The following is an 18694-nucleotide window of genomic DNA, read 5'->3' as shown; positions in this document are numbered from 1 at the left end:
GGATCCTTGCTACCAACTGGTTCCTTTTTAACTGGAAAGAGTATAAACAACATCGCACAAATGAGCTAACTAGCTCAGCAAGTCACAATGACAAAACTGAGAATAATGATCATCAAGTGAATATGGTTATGATATCAAGTGAACAATGGATTATGATTTAGAATTGGATATTATACTTTTACTTTATAAACCAAGGTTAGGCTGCTGATCAGTCACGCACTAACCCCGAGCAAAGCATACAGCATTGCTCTAACTACTGGATCCAAGGCACACATTGGCCTAACTTGACCATTTTATGGTCTGACCACGAATCTGGTCCACAATTTTATAAAAACAATCCAATTCTAACAACAAAATGAACAATAATAAACAATAACCAGAATCATTAACAACAGTGAGTACTTAACAATGAAAGAATTTCAATACTTGTATGGATCAACAAGGTAATTTCAAAGCTTGGATGCTGGGTAATGAAAGAATTGGATAACAAAGGAATCAACATTTCAGGATTTCCAAAGATTTGGGCTTTCAAAGCATTGGATACAATGGTTGAGTATACAAGTAATTCAGTTCAGTGTTTGGGATTTTGTTTGCATGTATTTGTGGAGTAGTATCGTATGCTTGAGATTCGTGTTTGAGTACACAACAATCAATGGTCTAGAAAGAGTAAGGTTTATGGCTCAAGAACAATAACTGTAATCAGGGTTGGGTTTCAATGCTTCAAAGCACTTGCAATATCAACAAGACTATCAAGTACTACAATATCTCGAGAAAGTTCAGAACACTTGCCTGGTGTTAGCTTACTACACAGCACTCGCTTCCAATCACAATCGTCTTACTCCTCAACTACCTGTTTCCCTTTCCTACGTCTTGCCTCTTCTGCTCACATATTATAAGCATCTATCAATCATCAACTCATAGGATTCTATTCAACATATACTTTTATCTACCCTTCATTTTACCCAAATCCGATTAACGGATTGAAAGTTAGGCAATAATCAAGTAAACACCGAATGTATAGACCGATAGTCAATCAACAAGTCACATATAACACATAATACATCACATAATCAATGACAAATCATTTATGAAGAAGTCTCGGGTTATAAATAGGCTTTCGGGTATTTAAAATGATTTTTAAAACATTTTTCGGAATTAAGACGGGTCGTTGGATCAATTTCGGATTAATAAACAGGGTTCGGTTGGCCAATTCTGGCTCCGAAATAATTTTAGAATAATTATCGAGCCTTGATAATAATTTAGAATAATATTTTAAAGCTCAAAACTATTTTTCGAAATTTTTAAATCATTTTTAAATAATTAAATCTAATTAAATAATTGATTAAAATCAATTAATAATTGATTAAATCAATTAATCAATTAATTTTCGAATTAATTGACCAAATAATTAATTAAAAATTAACTGAAATTAATTAACTAATTAATTCAGATTTATTTTTGAATTAAAAATAATTTTCGAAATTAAAATAATAATTTTCAGAATTTTCAGAAATTAAAAATGAATTTTTATAATAAAAATAAATAGGAAATATGATTTTTAAACATTTTATAAACAGGAATCCTATTTTTGAAAACTTTGCAAACTATAGGGAGTAAACTTCACCATCTTCAAAAATACAGGGACTAAACTGCAATTTTGCAGTTTCAGTCGCCGGAAAATAGGGGGTGGCCGGAGACGACGATCACGGCGTCCTCACCCCACCAACACCTCCAGATCAACACTACACAACACCAGGAACTTGTTCATGTAATCAAAACATTCTAATCATCCCTGTTCTGGCCGGAAATTGGCCAAGAACATCGCCGGTTTCCAGCGAACATCGTAAATCTTTAAAGCACAACTCCCTTCGATTCAAGCATCCTCTGTTAACGAGCTATATATCAATCGATTGCAAATTTCATAAGGAACACAACCCACTATAAATCAACAGCTAATAACCCCTGAATCAAAAACCCCCAAATTTCAATTGAAAACATTTGTACGGGTTATAAACCCTAATTTTGAAATTCGAAAATTAAACCCACTTTTGAGCGTGTTATTGAACTCCAAATCAGACGTATGACATATGAAAATCATCAGGAAAACAAGCTCTACAACATGCAATCATCAAATCATACAAACAATCATCCGAACAAAAATTCATATTTTTAATAAAATAAATTCGAAAATAAATAAATTTTCAGAAAATAAACCTTTGATTTTGCAGGTATATGGATTACAGATTCTGATAGAGCTTTTCAAGACCTTCAAATCCAGTACTCGAGCTTTTCAAACAAAGATCAATAACACCTTCAAAAGTTGATTTGATTCTTGGAACAGTTTATGAATATATGATTTTTCTCTGTAAAATTATATATTTATCTGTCCGCAAATGGTTTTTGATACGAAATAAAATACGGTAAAAGGCTATTTATATTTACGGAAAATTAGTATCCCGTTGGATCATTCCGGATATAAAACGGTACGTTTATTTGTAAAAACTGATCCAAACGGTATCGGTTTTCGGGATAATTATCCAAATCAGTACAATTTATACTGCGGTCTTGGTCTCAACGCCTGGTTACGCGTACTACGAAGTGATAATTGGAATAGTTTAATAAAAAGCTCCCGTTTATCGAAAATACGGGTTTTTATTGATTTACCGAAACGAATACTGTATCGAAAATATTACGCCGGGACCCGCGCCGAACAAACCGTACGCCGGATCGAAAAAGTCGAAACATGGAATATGCTCGGAATATTACAATTAGGTTAGAAAGGAGTTCTCGGAAGAGTTTCGGGTTCCAAAAACATAACAACGGGTGACGTCGGTTGGTTCCCATTTTTATAAAATAGATTCTAATTACCCGGAAAAAGATTTTAGAAATTTCATATGATTCTTATAAATCCATAAATCAACATAAAAATAATTAGGAAGATATGACAATTATTTATATTTTATTTTGAACATATAAAAATTAAAATACTCAATTAATATTATTTTTGAATATCCAAGTACAGATAACACTTAACAATTAAGTCATAGAATAGATACTGAACACACATAATAATTATTTAATATCAAAAATAATTACACGATATATCCCGGATATTACATCAAATGCACTCTCTTTCCTATGAAGGGAACTGACAGAGTTTTTGGTAGTGCATTTTTGGCTCTATTACTCCTTAGCTCCTCAATCTTCTTTAGAATTAATCTCCTTGCAGTCACATTGTATCCAAAGTTCTTTTTGTAGGATGAGTAGATTTTTATTAGAACTGATTGGCTTTCTAGAAGAATCCTGTGAAGTGGCCATATTATCTCTTTTCCTCCCTTATATTTGAACACTAGCCTTTCAGGAAGATGTCTGTGAGCATCAATCCTTTTTAGTTCTTCCAATTCATCTAAGTAGAGGTTTATGTCAGAGAACTCCTTGATGCCACAGATGTATAACAAATCTCCCTTGTTGACTGTAGATTGAGTTTTGGTTAGGGTCTTGGATCTGAGAGTCACAGGCTTCACTTTCTTGCATGCTCTAGTCTTTGTCTTCTTTGGCTTGTAGAAGATAGGAAAATTTAGCTCAGGAATTGGCAAACTATCCCAGTCTACTGGCTCATCCTTAGGAATAATGGGATCACCATGAATGATCCTAGTTGGATCCACCACCTTGAATTCTTCAAATACCACTGAGGGTTTTGATGTCTGAGTTGAAGTTGTAGGCTTTTTGAGAATATAGTCTTCCAACAGTTAGGAAAGATGGCCAGGCTCCACAGCAGACCCAGCGCAAGCGCGTGGGAAGCGCCCCGCGCCTTCCCGTTGAGATCATAGTTGTTATAGCTGCAGAGGTAGATCTACCTTTAGATCAGACATTCTATTTTTGGGAACCAAATACTGTATAATTATAACTTGTGGCAGATAATGGCAATTAACTGTAAATTTATCAAGTAATCATTTTGGGTTGTAATAACTTTTAATTGTGGATTCAAGGACTTGTACTTATTTCAATTTCATCTCTGAGACTATGACGTGTGGTGGTGTGTGTTAGTGTGGGGTCACAGCTTGAGGTTGTTTATTATTAATTAAGTTAAGTAATAATTGTGGAAAGAAAGACCGTGACGACCCGGATCCCTGACCCCGGATCTGGGGGTGTTACAGAAATGGTATCAGAGCTAAGCGTTATAAACCTCAGAGATGATGCGACGATATAATAACAAACTCACAAAGATAATAAGAACTCTTGCCAAGTTCATGGTCGGACTACTTAAAGTAGTGTTGACAGTGAAAACCCTTACGGGAACCCTTATAAGTATCATAATAGTAACTTAGCTCGTTTAATGTATAGGCGCCTGAGATAGAGGACCCTGAGATGTTCGAGCGTGAGCATGATGAGGCACTGCTAGATGTCAAGGATCAGGAGGAGCCTGAGATAGAGGAGGATGAGGAGGACCCCTCAGAGGAGTCAGAGACAGAGGTCATTGCTATTTCAGATGAGGAGGAGCCGGATGAGGTCCCAGTGGCTGAGAGCTATGGTAGTGTACACTGGTACCCCTTTACCCACACTTCCGGTGGTCAGAGCTCCTACCCCTCCACTACCATCCTGGAGCACCTATGATGATAGCTCAGAGACCCATACTCCTGAGCCTAGGCAGACCGAGGAGGCACCCCCAGCGGCTCCGGATTCACCACCTCTCGACCCTGCCCACAGGCAGTCTTTGTTAGCCCACGGCTATGTTCAGGATTTACTGAGGACCCGAGTGGCTGTTGCTGAGGCCCGGCTGGATGAGGCCAGGAGGGAGTTGGATGCGAAGAGAGAGGGTAGGCGTACCCGAGCTTATGAGACTAGGGCTGTTATACCCCGATCCTTGAGGAGGGAGCTGACAGGGATAGAGCTCACGTCCCGAGCGAGACTCAGATCTCTCCAGGGGGACAGGCATGGTAGGATCTCCAGGCGGCAGGCCGACTATATCTTTCGTCGTGCGATGGAAAGGGTATGGGAGCTGACCCGCTCCGGTGTGTGATTCAGGATTGACGATGGGATAGTCTAGTTGTCTAGTTAGTCGAGGCCTTAGTAAGAGCCAATTTTCCGGGATAGTTGACTTGTATATAGCATCCCTTTTTCTGACTAGACAGATAGACTCTTGTGTATCACTTTTGGGACAGATGGCTGTAGCACTGCTGTACTTTTGACCAGATCAAACTATGTATTTCTCGCATTATGTATATATTTGTTTCCTTTCAGTTCAGTTCCTTAGTGACGAGATCACTGTTTTTATCATTATTAGTACTGCACTTCTTATTAGAACTGTCATAATGTAATAAAATTGTGAGATACGTTCTCCCCATTATAAGAGTTGTGCAAGGCACAATATTGAGTATGATTGTGACCTAACATTGAATTTCCTAATATTTTTTTTTATTATCAGTATCATTCCGCCAAGAAAGATTGGAACTAGGGCGAACCCTGGATCTGAGGACCAGGGAAGCCATAACCAGGATGATAGGAACCAGGAACACAGTGAAGAGGAATATGAGGATTATGTGGAACAGGATGACTCCCTGTATGAAGAGGAAGAGGAAACATATGATGTTGAGGGATTTGAGATAGAGGCTGAAGAAGGAGAAACTGAGGTTGAGCAACCAGTACCAAACCCAGACATGGATCCCATGGGCCAGTTCATGCAACTACCAAGGCAGAACTTGGAACGCCAACCCAACCTAACCCCTCAAGGAAATAACAATGTTGTGGCAAACTCTTTCAGGGCCTTTAAGTCCCTTAAGCCCCCTGAGTTCCACGGATCAGCCGACCCGGTTGAGGCAAGGGCATGGTTAAAGGAAATGGAGAAATCCTTTGAGATTTTGAGTACCGATGAGGCACAGAAGACTGTATTTGCTACCTACCTTCTGAAAGGAGAGGCTAACTACTGGTGGGAGGCCAAGAAAAATATGGAGACAGATGCTATCATAACCTGGGAGAGGTTCAGTCAGTTGTTTCTGGGGAAGTATTTCCCGAGGTTTATGGAAAACCAGATGGAGCTCAAGTTCTTGGAGCTAAAGCAGAATAACTTATCTGTAGCAGAGTACGAAGCGAAATTTACTGAGTTATCAAGGTTTGTGCCGGAGTTTGTGAGCACCGAGGAAAAGAAAGCTAGGAGGTTTCAGCAGGGACTGAAACCGTGGATTCAGTATAGGGTGGCAATCCTTGAGCTTACGGATTATGCCACTCTGGTGCAAAAGGCAACGATTGTAGAAGCCGGAAATGAACAGATGCAGAAGGAAAGAGAGAAGAAGGGAATAAAGAGGAAAAGTATGAGCATGGGTGGGGGTTCAGTAGGAAGGAGCTTCCCAACTAGATTTAATCGAGGAGCAGTGTCCCTACCGGGAAAGAACACTGGGTTTAAGCGGCCAATGAGCATGAATGTGAGCCAGAGCGGCCAGAAGTCAAGAATGTCCTATTCCAACCAGTCTCGACCCCCATTGCCAGCCTATAACACTTGTGGAAGAATGCATTCGAGGGAATGTAAAGGAAAGCCAGTAACCTGCTTTAAGTGTGGGCAAGTGGGCAACTATTCTCACAAATGCCCTTCGTCAGCCCCTGCCGTCATTCCAACCACCACTTGTCATCAGTGTGGATGCCCTAGTCATTGGAAGAGGGAATGCCCAATGAATAAACCAGCGGCTTCGGGAGCAAGCAGGGCTGCTTCTAATAAGCCACCTACTGCAAGGACTTTTAACATGACATTCCAGGATGCTATGAAAGACTCAGATGTGATAGCAGGTACCCTTTCTCTAAATTCAGTCAGTGCAAACGTTTTATTTGATTCGGGGGCAACTAAATCTTTTATATCAAGGGACTTTGCGCGTAAATTAAAACTTAAAGCTGAACCCTTGATAGAACCCTTACAAGTAGAAATAGCCAATCATGAAATTATTACTGTTAACCAGATTCACCCAGCCTGTGAGATAGGCATAGGGAAACAATCTTTTAGGGTTGATTTGATCCCTTTTAAATTAGGGGAGTTTGATGTAATTTTGGGAATGGACTGGCTATCTAGCAATGATGCTCAGATAGACTGTAAAGGGAAGAAAGTTAAGTTAAATATCCCAGGAAAGAAAGAAGTTATATTTAGAGGAAAGAGGCAGACGCAGAAATTTTTGACTATGGCCCAGGCCAGAAGGATGCTACGAAAAGGAAATGAGGCCTACCTAGCCTATGTGGTGGACACGCAGAAGGAGGTGCCCAACTTACAGGATATTCTGGTAGTCAATGAATTTGAAGACGTATTCCCACAAGACCTTTCGGGATTACCACCCGATAGAGTGATTGAATTTGCTATTGAGTTGGCCCCAGGGACGGCGTTAGTTTCAAAAGCACCTTACCGATTAGCCCCGTTAGAAATGAAGGAATTAGCTATCCAATTGCAGGAACTCTTGGATAAGGGTATGATAAGACCCAGTGTGTCTCCGTGGGGAGCACCAGTTTTATTTGTTAAGAAGAAAGATGGGAGCATGAGGCTGTGCATCGACTATCGAGAGTAGAACAAGCTAACCATAACGAACAGGTACCCATTACCTAGAATAGATGATCTGTTCGACTAGCTAAAGGATGCTGTTTATTTTTCCAAAATTGACCTGAGAACTGGATATCACCAACTAAAGATTAAACCCGAAGATATTTCCAAGACAGCGTTCCGTACCAGGTATGGGCAAATGAGTTCTTGGTAATGTCCTTTGGATTAACCAACGCCCCAGCGGCTTTCATGGACTTAATGAACAGAGTATTTAAGAAGTACTTGGACAAGTGTGTGATAGTTTTTATCGATGATAGTTTGATCTACTCAAGGACTGAGGCAGAACATGCAGAGCATTTGAGGATAGCTCTAGGAATACTCAGAGAGGAACCGTTATATGCCAAATTCTCGAAGTGTGAATTCTGGCGGAATGAAGTACAGTTTTTAGGACATGTGATCAATAAAGAAGGATTATTGGTCGACCCCTCCAAGATAGAGGCGGTCTCAAATTGGGAAAGGCCAACCACACCCACAGAGGTAAGGAGTTTCATAGGATTGGCCGGCTACTATCGTAGATTTGTACAGGACTTTGCGAAGATCGCAGCCCCTTTGACACGACTTACTTGTAAGACAGAGAAGTTTGAATGGACGGAGAAATGCGAGAAAAGTTTTCAGGAATTAAAGAAAAGGTTGGTAACGGCCCCGGTGTTGGCATTGCCGGACGGAAAATGAGATTTTGTGATATATAGTGACGCATCGCGCAAAGGATTAGGGTGTGTGCTTATGCAGCACGGTAAAGTGATTGCGTATGCATCAAGACAACTGAAGGAATACGAGATTAGATATCCTACTCATGACCTTGAGCTCGCGACAATAGTATTTGCCTTAAAAATTTGGAGGCACTACTTGTATGGAGAGAAGTGCGAGATTTTCACAGACCATAAGAGCCTCAAGTACATATTTACGCAGAAAGAGCTCAACATGCGCCAGAGGAGATGGTTAGAACTAATCAAGGACTATGATTGTGAGATTCTCTATCATCCGGGGAAAGCCAATGTGGTGGATGACGCCCTTAGTAGAAAGGAAAGACTCAGAATGATAACGCCTTCGGAAGAATTGATAAATGATTTTGAGAGAATGGAAATAGAAGTAAAGGTAACCGGAACCGGAACTGAAAAGCTTTTTGAGATCTCAATACAGCCAGAGTTATTGGAAAAGATCAGATTGTGCCAAGAGAAAATAATAAATGAAGGCAGAGAGTCAATGACTAGAGAGGAGATCCATACTGAGAAAGATGATAAAGGGATAATGAGGTACTCCTACCGGATTTGGGTTCTGAACGTTCAAGAGCTTAAAGATGATATTTTGGATGAAAGCCATAGTTCAAGGTATTCCATTCACCCGGGAAGCACCAAGATGTATAGGGATTTGAAGGAGTATTACTGGTGGCCCAACATGAAGAGGGATGTAGCAGAATGGGTGAGCAAATGTTTGACTTGCCAAAGAGTAAAGGTAGAGCACCAGAGACCCAGTGGACTTTTACGACCCCTGGAGATTCCCGAATGGAAATGGGAACAGATAGCGATGGATTTTGTTGTAGGCTTGCCAAGGACGAAAGCCAACCATGACGCCATATGGGTAATTATAGACCGACTGACAAAGTCAGCTCATTTCATTCCTATCAATGAGAGATACACAGTCGATAGACTGGTGGACATTTACCTTAAGGAAATAGTGACGCGACATGGAGTCCCAGCGTCCATTGTCTCAGACCGAGACCCTAGATTCAACTCCAGATTTTGGAGGAGCTTTCAAGAATGTGCTGGGACCAAGTTGAATATGAGTACCGCGTACCATCCCCAGATGGATGGGCAGAGTGAAAGGACCATCCAGACACTAGAGGATATGTTGAGAGTCTGTGCAATAGACTTTAAAGGAAGTTGGGATGATCACTTGCCGTTGATCGAGTTTTCTTATAACAATAGCTTTCATACTAGCATCGGAATGCTGCCTTATGAGGCCCTGTACAGAAGAAGGTGTCGATCTCTCTTATACTGGGATGAAGTAGGGGAACGGAAGATGCTCGGACCCGAAGTGGTCCAAAGGACCAAAGACATAGTGGATCTTATCAGAGGACGACTTGTAGCAGCCCAAGACAGACAGAAGAAATATGCAAACCTAGCCCGAAAGGACAAGGAATATGAAGTCGGGGACTTAGTACTGCTAAAGGTATCCCCTTGGAAGGGATTAATGAGGTTCAGAAAGAAAGAAAAACTAAGCCCAAGGTACATTGGACCTTTTGAGATATTAAGACGGATTGGAAAGTTAGCTTACGAGCTAGCCTTACCCCCTAACTTGCAACAAGTTCATAATGTGTTCCATGTGTCAATGCTAAGGAAGTATCATCGGGATGCCAGACACATAGTGGAGTACGAGCTGGTGGATATGCAACCAGATCTGACGTACGTGGAGAAGCCAGTAAGGATTATAGATAAGAAGGAGCAGGTGCTTCGGAACAAAGTGATCAAGCTAGTCAGAGTGCTATGGCAGAATCATAATGTGGAAGAATCAACTTGGGAACTAGAGAGCGCAATGCTAGAAAAGTACCCCCATTTGTTTTCTATTTGATTCCGGGACGAAATCCTTTTAAGGAGGGGAGACTGTAATAACCCCCAAAATTTTAAACTTTTTGTAACCCTTATGAATAGTGTTTTTGCTGAATGAGAAAACTTTTCATGCCACACTATGTAGGGGTTCTGTTATGGATATTCTAAGATTTTATTAGTACTCTATATGGTATATAAGTGTATGTAAAGATCGTCAGAATCCAATTCCGAACACTTTGATTTTTCCCGGAAATCCACTAGATATAGAAATAATTGAGTATAAGGTAACATGATAAAAAGGATTTAAATTAAAGGATTATAAGAGAGGATCATAAAAGGAATATAATATATAGAGAAATGTTAAGGGAACCTAAGTAATAAGATCCCGGGTATGATCCCTAAAACGATAAACGAAAACGAAAGTTAAGCGAACCGTATAACAGATCAGCGGTCATTAGGCAAACAATTAGGAAGTTAATCAAAGGGATTAGAGAGGATGATGTCACCCAACCAATGAGAAGATGACAAAGAGGGGAGGATGACATCATGAGCATGACATAAGCATGACATAAGGGAAGGAGATGTGGTTGAATTAAAACCACACAAAGTTTAAGGCTAAAAAGGTAATTAACCAAAACAAAAACAAAACTACATCCACCAAGCCAAAATAAATCATTTTTCAACAAAACAAAATTCTATTTCTCATCACCAAGAACATTGCTCTCGGCTTTTTGCATTTTCAAAGGAAAAATTTTCAAAATCCAAGATCCAAGCTTCCTAAATTGGTAAGATAATTCCCTAGTATTCCTTATGCATAGTTATGGCTATATTATGAGTTTAAGCATCCCATTCATTCTCTATCTTCTCCAATAAATCAATGAAGAAGACAATGAATAGTGATTTCAAGGTTTTTAACTTGATTTTTCTTGCTTTTCCTTTAAGATCCAAGCATTCCTAAGACTCCTCAAGGCTTCCTAAGGCTTCCTAGCTACTCACACCACTTCAAGGAAGGTATATCATCTCCAAACCCTAGCTTTACTTTGTATATTAGGATGATTTTGGTTGATATGGTATTAGAGTAGCTTAGTGATTGTTGGTTTAAGAGTTGGGTTGGAATGGTGGTGAATGGATTGTTGAAATCTTATGATTTGGTTAAAGAATGTAGTATAGTTTAAATTCAAGTTTTAGGATTAAGTAAATTGATTATAATGAGTTGATTTGGGGCTGTTGTAATGTAGTTTGGATGGAGTTTTGATTGGGTTGTGAATTGGGGTTGAATTGTGGTGGATTTGGAATGGTTTAAATTTGGGAAATCGCGTAAACATAGCCGTCGTAATGTCCGATTTACTTTAGACTGCTTTTGTTCATAACATTAGGACCCGAGAACTCCCTGCTAGATTTTGACCATTGCCATGTTTAGATAGTTCATGTTACGAGCTTCGTTTTGATATGTAGTTCGTTTGATTCCGATGTACGGTTTAGGAGAAACGACCGTTTTAAGTAACGGCGTTTCGCGAACAAAACATTTCCCCTCGCCTTACTTTGAAACATAGGTTAAAGACCAAAAAGGGTTAATTAATGTATGAAACAATTATGGTAAGAGTGTTAGGAAGTTGGTAAGACACTCGCAAAGGAATCGCCTTAAAACTCATAATGGTTAAATTATTAAAAATGGTGGAGCCGAGTGTACTCGAGTGACTTAAGAGAATCAGTAAGCGCAAAGCGAGCGTTAGAGTCTAAGTTGGTTAATGTATAGATTTACAAGTGACTTTGGTTTAATTCCAACTCACATGTTGTTTATAGGTTACCAGACTCGTCCCAAGCCAATTAATCACCCTCAGTCGCTCAGGCAAGTTTTCTATCTGTTATACTGTTGTTGTGATGTGTACACTTGTATATGCATTATCTTGTGATAGATGATGATGGTTAAATTAGCAAATTCTTGCGATATATTGTAGCATGTGATATGGTACGTATGCATTCCTGTTTTGTATTCTTGCCATATATATCTGTTGGTTCAGTTGATAATACCTATGCTAGAGAATAGCGGTAATTTGCATATACCCTTGATATTGGGACCCAAAGGAGAAAACATTTTCTAAAACCGGGAGTCGAGGATCCCGAGTAGATTTTATATATATATATTTATATATATATGGTTATAGTTTTCAAAACTATTAATCGAATAAGGTTTATTTGATAACTTTATTTTATTTAATGAATATTATTTTGAATATTCATTTGAGGGCTTATGACTCAGCTTATTTATTTATTTATTGAGTATTATTTCGAATATTCATTCGAGGGTGTAACACCCCCAAATCCGGGGTCGGGGATCCGGGTTGTCACGAGTTCCATTTCCCTTAACAACACCCAATCTTAATAAATAATCAACTACTCTGTACTGTGACCCCACAATAAACACACACACCACAAGTTATAGTCTCAGAGATGAATATCCAAAAATAATCACAAGTCGTTTTATTCCACAATTATATGCCAATACACCTTAAACAGGTTTCTGAATAAATTTACATTTCTTTGCCATTATTATAATTCATAAATATACATAATCTGATACATCAAAAGTTGAAAGCCTAGCCTATTGGTAGTTCCTACCTCAGCTATGGCGGCATCAGTGCTTCTAGAAAACTGCGGAACGTCTCCTAACCTCTTGCGAATCGGGAGCTTGGTCCGGTTCATCTTGTCTATCTGATGTTGTGTGATGAAAGAAGAAAGCAAGGGTGAGCAGCAAGCCCACCAAAATAATATGTATAATGATTAACAATATATGAGCCTTCTCATAGTACTCATGAAAGTCTTGGTCAAAAGAAATGAACCAAGTTGATATCTTAATGCGATGAAGTCGCAAAATATTCAGTATATATATATATATATATATACATATATACTTTTCAAATATTGGAAGTCCTCTTCCATGCACAATATACACAAAGTCCCAGTGTATAACTGTATAAAAAAAAAATATCGTTGCAAGGTGATCTCATATATCTAACCTTGTCTCAACGTTTTTCTAAAAATCTTTGTCATTCATAATACAATTATTAATTAGATATAAGTTTAAAAGATGAAGTTACAAGATACCCCAATATACTTATATCTTTCCCAAATACTACTTGAACTACCACCGTTCAAGTTATAATTAGCTTCAAAAGTTCATCACATAGATGAGACTATAAGGCAAGATTTGAATAGATTAAATCTTTAAAATATTATTAAAATAAAATGAAGTTACGAGATACTTCATTTGATGTAAACATCATTTTGAAAACTTGACCCTGCCAACACTCAACAATCGCCCAACCGTAGCCTTTCTATCGAAGTGCTCTGGGTAGTGTTGCAGAAATTATCCAATTGGATGATGAACTCATTACGGGAGTTTGCCGCGCCAGGAAGACCACTTACGATGATCAGTCGTAGTAGTACAACCCCACCATTTTCTACATGTAGAGGAGAACCTGTCGGATTTACTTGTCAACCGAACACTGAACTCCTAAGGAATGGACCGCCTTAGCGGAACTTCCAGGCCATTTGGGCCAATATAATAAGGCTGGGCCGGCGCTACTCGGCCACTTACGCCACTCCTAGTTCAGATGAAATCCATGACTCTAAAACGTAAAGCTCGTCCCCACTTTCCCCAAGTAGAAACTTGTTGATACGGCTCCACCAAGAAGTCGTATCCATTTGGAAAGGAGAACTCACCGATATTTCCCAGGCGATGCATGTTAATGGATTAACTTGTTCCAAGAATTTTACTTCCCGAGTGTTGGGTAAGTAATCAATTCATTTATCAAAACAACAACCTTGTTGCGAATATAAAACACACCACAGAGCCGGATCCCTCAGGTTTTGAGCGAGTATTTAAATCCCCTTAAAAAGGAAGATCTTAAATATAAAAATGAGTTTTGGGATCCGCTCTAACTTTTAAAAATCATTTTGAAGACTCGAAAACACTTTATAGAGTGTTTGGAGTAAAGCTGATTTAATGAAGTAAATCAGTCCCCAGAATATTTAGAAAATGACTGAATATTATTATTTAAATAATATTCCCATAAAGAATAATCTTTATAAAAATAATTGAAGTAGAAGTATTAAAACTTATACTTGAAATGGATATCAAATAACCAAAGATATACTTATATGAAAGTACTATCTTTATTTGAATAATCGAAAATAAGTTTGATTATTGACACCTTATTCTTTAATAAAATAAAGAATATATCTCAGCAAATAATCGGAGTCATAGATCCTCAAATGAATATTCAAATAATATTCATTAAATAATATAAACTGAGTCATAAGCCCTCGAATGAATATTCAAATAATATTCAGATAATAAAATAAAAGGAGTCATAAGTCCTTGAATAAATATTCAAAATAATATTCATTAATAATAAAATAAAGTTATCGAATAAACCTTATTCGATCCATAGTTTTAAAAACTATATCCATATGTATATAAATATATATATATATATATATATATATATAATATACTCGGGAACATCGACTCCCGGTTTAGAAATATGTTCACCTTTTATCCCCTATACTAAGGGTATACGCAACTACTTGCTTATTTCTAGCATAGGTATTATGCAACTATAAGCATTGAAATCAACAGATAGATAACCAGATTACGAAACAGACATGCATATATACCATATCAGCATGCTCCAATATATCGCAAAATTTGCTAATAACAATCATGCACTATCACAAGATAATGCATATACATATATTTACATCACAACAACAGTATATCGGGTAGAAAACTTGCCTGAGCGACTGGGGGTTACGAATGGCACGGGACGAGTCTGGTAACCTATAAACAACAAGTAAGTTGGAATTAAACCAAAGTCACTTGTAAATCTATACTCTAACCAACTCAGACTCTAACGCTCGTTTTGCGCTTACTGATTCTCTTAAGTCACTCGAGTACCCTCGGCTCCACCATTTTTAATAATTTAACCTTTACGAGTTTTAAGGCGATTCCTTCGCGAGTGTCTTACCAACTGCCTAACACACTTACCATAAATGTTTCATGCATTAATTAACCCTTTTTGGTCTTTAACCTATGTTTCAAAGTAAGGCGAGGGGAAAAGTTTCGTTCGCGAAACGCCGTTACTTGAAACGGTCGTTTCTCCTAAACCGTGCATCGGAATCGAACGAACTACATATCAAAACGAAGCTCGTAACATGAGCTATCTAAACATGGCAGTGGTCATAATCTATAAGGGGGTTCTCGGGTCCTAATGTTATGCACAAAAACAGTCCAAAGAAAATCGGACGTTACGACGGCTATGTTTACGCGATTACCAATGTTTAAACTACTCCAATTAACCACCAACCAACTCATAACCATTAATACAACAAAACTTCACCTAATCCATACCACATCAGTCCATAATATCCAAGGTTTTCAACTCAAACAACCACAATCACGACCTATGAACTATAATCAAGCTTCAATTACCAAAAACACTTCCAAATCAAACCAAACTACTAATAATCACAATCCATGCTTCTCATTTCACAACACCAACCATTAAACTTACTAACAAATAAATTAAAGGCTAGGGTTTGAATTTTATACCTTCCTTGGGAGGTTTTAAGTTGCTAGGAAGCCTTAGGGAGCCTCCTACAAGCTTGATCTTTCCAAAGAAATCAAGAACACAAAGTTAGGCTTTGAAGTTTCTAAAAGTCCGATTTAAAGAACTGTAAAAATGAGGGTCTTACCATGATTATTTGGACGAGACTTGTGAACAAGAGTTGTAGGTCATCTCAATACCTTTCCAATGAGCTATAGAACACAATATTTGAGTGAGAAATGAAGGAGATACAGCAGTTTTAGTGTTCTGGTTCTGTTTTGGCCGAGAGCATGAAGAACAATGCCTTGGTTTCTTTTTGATTTTGATGAAAAATGATTTGCTTGGCTTGGTTGGTTTGATTTTTGTGTTTGTTTTAGTAAATTACCTAGTTGCCCTTGATTTTGTGTGGTTAAAAAGCCACCACATCTCCTTCCTTCCCATGTCATGCTTGTGTCATCCTTATGATGTCATCCTCCCCTCCTTGTCCTCTTCTCATTGGTTGGGTGACATCATCCTCTCTAATCCCTTAGATTAACTTCCTAATTGTTTGCCTAATGACCGCTGATCTGTTATACGGTTCGCTTAACTTTCGTTTTCGTTTATCGTTTGAAGGATCATACCCGGGATCTTATTACTTAGGTTCCCTTAACCTTTTTCAATATATTATATTCCTTTTATGATCCTCTCCTATAATCCTTTAATTTAAATCCTTTTTATCCTGTTACCTTTTTCTCAAATCTTTCCGTATCTAGTGTATTTCCGGGAAAAATCAAAGTGTTCGGATTTGGATTCTGACGATCTTTACATACACTTATATCCCATATAAAGTACTAATAAAATCTCAGAATATCCATATCAGAACCCCTACATAGTGTGGCATGAAAAGTTTTCTCATTCAGCAAAAACACTATTTATAAGGGTTTCAAAAATTTCCCAAAAATTGGGGTTATTACAGTCTCCCCTCCTTAAAAGGATTCCGTCCCGGAATCAGATAGAAAATGAATAGGGATACTCTCTTAGCACTGCACTTTCTAACTCTCGAGTAAATTTTCCCACATTGTGGTTCTACCATCAAACTCTTACTAGTTTGATAACCCTTCTCCTAAGCACTCGTTCCTTTTTACTCTATACCCTTCCTGGTTGCTCCATATAGGTTACGTCTGGTTGCATGTCTATGCGCTCATATGCCCCTATTTGTCTGGCATCCGAATTACACTTCCTTAACATTGATACGTGGAATACGTTATGAACTTGCTACAGGTTCGGGGGTAGGGCTAGCTCATATGCTAACTTCCCAAACGTCTTAATATATCCAAGGGTCCAACAAATTGTAGACTTAGCTTTCCTTTCTTTCCGAACCTCATCAATCCTTTTTCAAGGGTTTCCAAGGGGATACCTATAACATTACTAGGCCCCCTATTTCATACTCTTTGTCCTTTTTGAGTCAAATCAGCATACCTCTTATGTCCATCTTGGGTTACTACCAGCCGTCCTCTGATTAGATCTATTATATCCCTGGTCCTTTGGACTACTGCGGGTCCGAGCATCTTGCGCTCTACAACTTCATCCTATTATAAGGGAGATCGACATTATCTTCCCTCAAGGATCTCATAAGGTGACACCTCGATAATGACATATGATCTATTGTCGTGATATAACTAAATCCGCGTTAAGTGATCATTCCAAATTTTTTTCAAGTCTATTGCACAGACTCTCATTATAGCGTTTAGCATTAGAGCTTTTGCTTCTCAATACCCATTCTTTTCTAGTTCGTAATCGCTACAACCTTCCGTTCCTAATATTATACTAGTTATACTTTTGCTCGTTAGCGTTCTATAACCTTTTAATGACCACGACAACCTTAGTATCACGAATGTGTTTCCATTCCGCATACTACCACTACTTTATTACTCCTTTTTCAGTTGTTTCTATTTTCCAAAATTTGATCAATCAAATAGAAGTAAAGGAATTTTTTGAGAGATCACTATGATCATGAACACTTGTTATATTGCATAGTTAGTACAGAAGGTGGCCAGCCTTTAGTACTTGACAAGCAATTAAACAATAGATGGTATCCTACTAGGCTTCTATCACACAGATAGATAGTCATTCGGCAATACCTCCCCTTCTGGAAGGGTTGTTCTTCTCAGATTACATGAAATGAAAAGAAGAGAAAAGAACGAACTGAAGAGAATTGTATATAAAAAAAAATATATACTGCCATAAAATATCTGGCTTGGAACCTACCTCTGAATTATAGAGGTTTGTCATAGGAGAACAAAATATAAACGTATTTATATCAGCATCAAGTATTATAGCATCGTATTTCCCATGCCTAAATATTTCTATTCCGTCCATCATTCTATGGACCCATGCTCTTCCTCGAGCTTATACACAATCACCTTTGAAACTCCCTCGATATCGAAAATCGAATCTGGGATCTCATTCTAGACCTCATCGTTACTAGAATCCATTTCTATACCGCAACCTTCTTCGTATAATAATACGACTCTCTATTGATAAGAACGAATAATTATTCACCAGGTAGATACTCTACTTAATTAGTCTATCAATGATAACTTATACACTACCACGACCCGATTAGTGGTACTCAATCTCAACACCCATTCCAATACAACTCTCATGGTTGTAATCAGCTCACTACTCGCAGAATCTTTACTGCCTTACTATGGTCCACCACTGACCCACTGTAGTCATTCATTTTCCATGAAATCTTAATAACTAACCATACGGAGTCCATACATCTCGTATCTAATTCTCCTAAGGAGTTAACATAACCACCAATCACAATTCATGAAGAACACTCCAAACTCTGACGTACCTTCATGACATGAAGCAGATAAAAGTGCAGAAGAGTTTCAATCAAAGCAACGATAGCAGGTTAATACCATTTTTAATCATATGCCTTAGATAGAAGACTTAACTCAAAGATTCGTCTAGTCCTTTTT

The sequence above is a fragment of the Apium graveolens genome, chromosome 8 (assembly GCF_009905375.1).
Source record: "Apium graveolens cultivar Ventura chromosome 8, ASM990537v1, whole genome shotgun sequence".
Taxonomy (NCBI): domain Eukaryota; kingdom Viridiplantae; phylum Streptophyta; class Magnoliopsida; order Apiales; family Apiaceae; genus Apium; species Apium graveolens.
The sequence above is the reverse complement of the archived record's forward strand: the minus strand, read 5'-3'. Positions refer to the sequence as shown.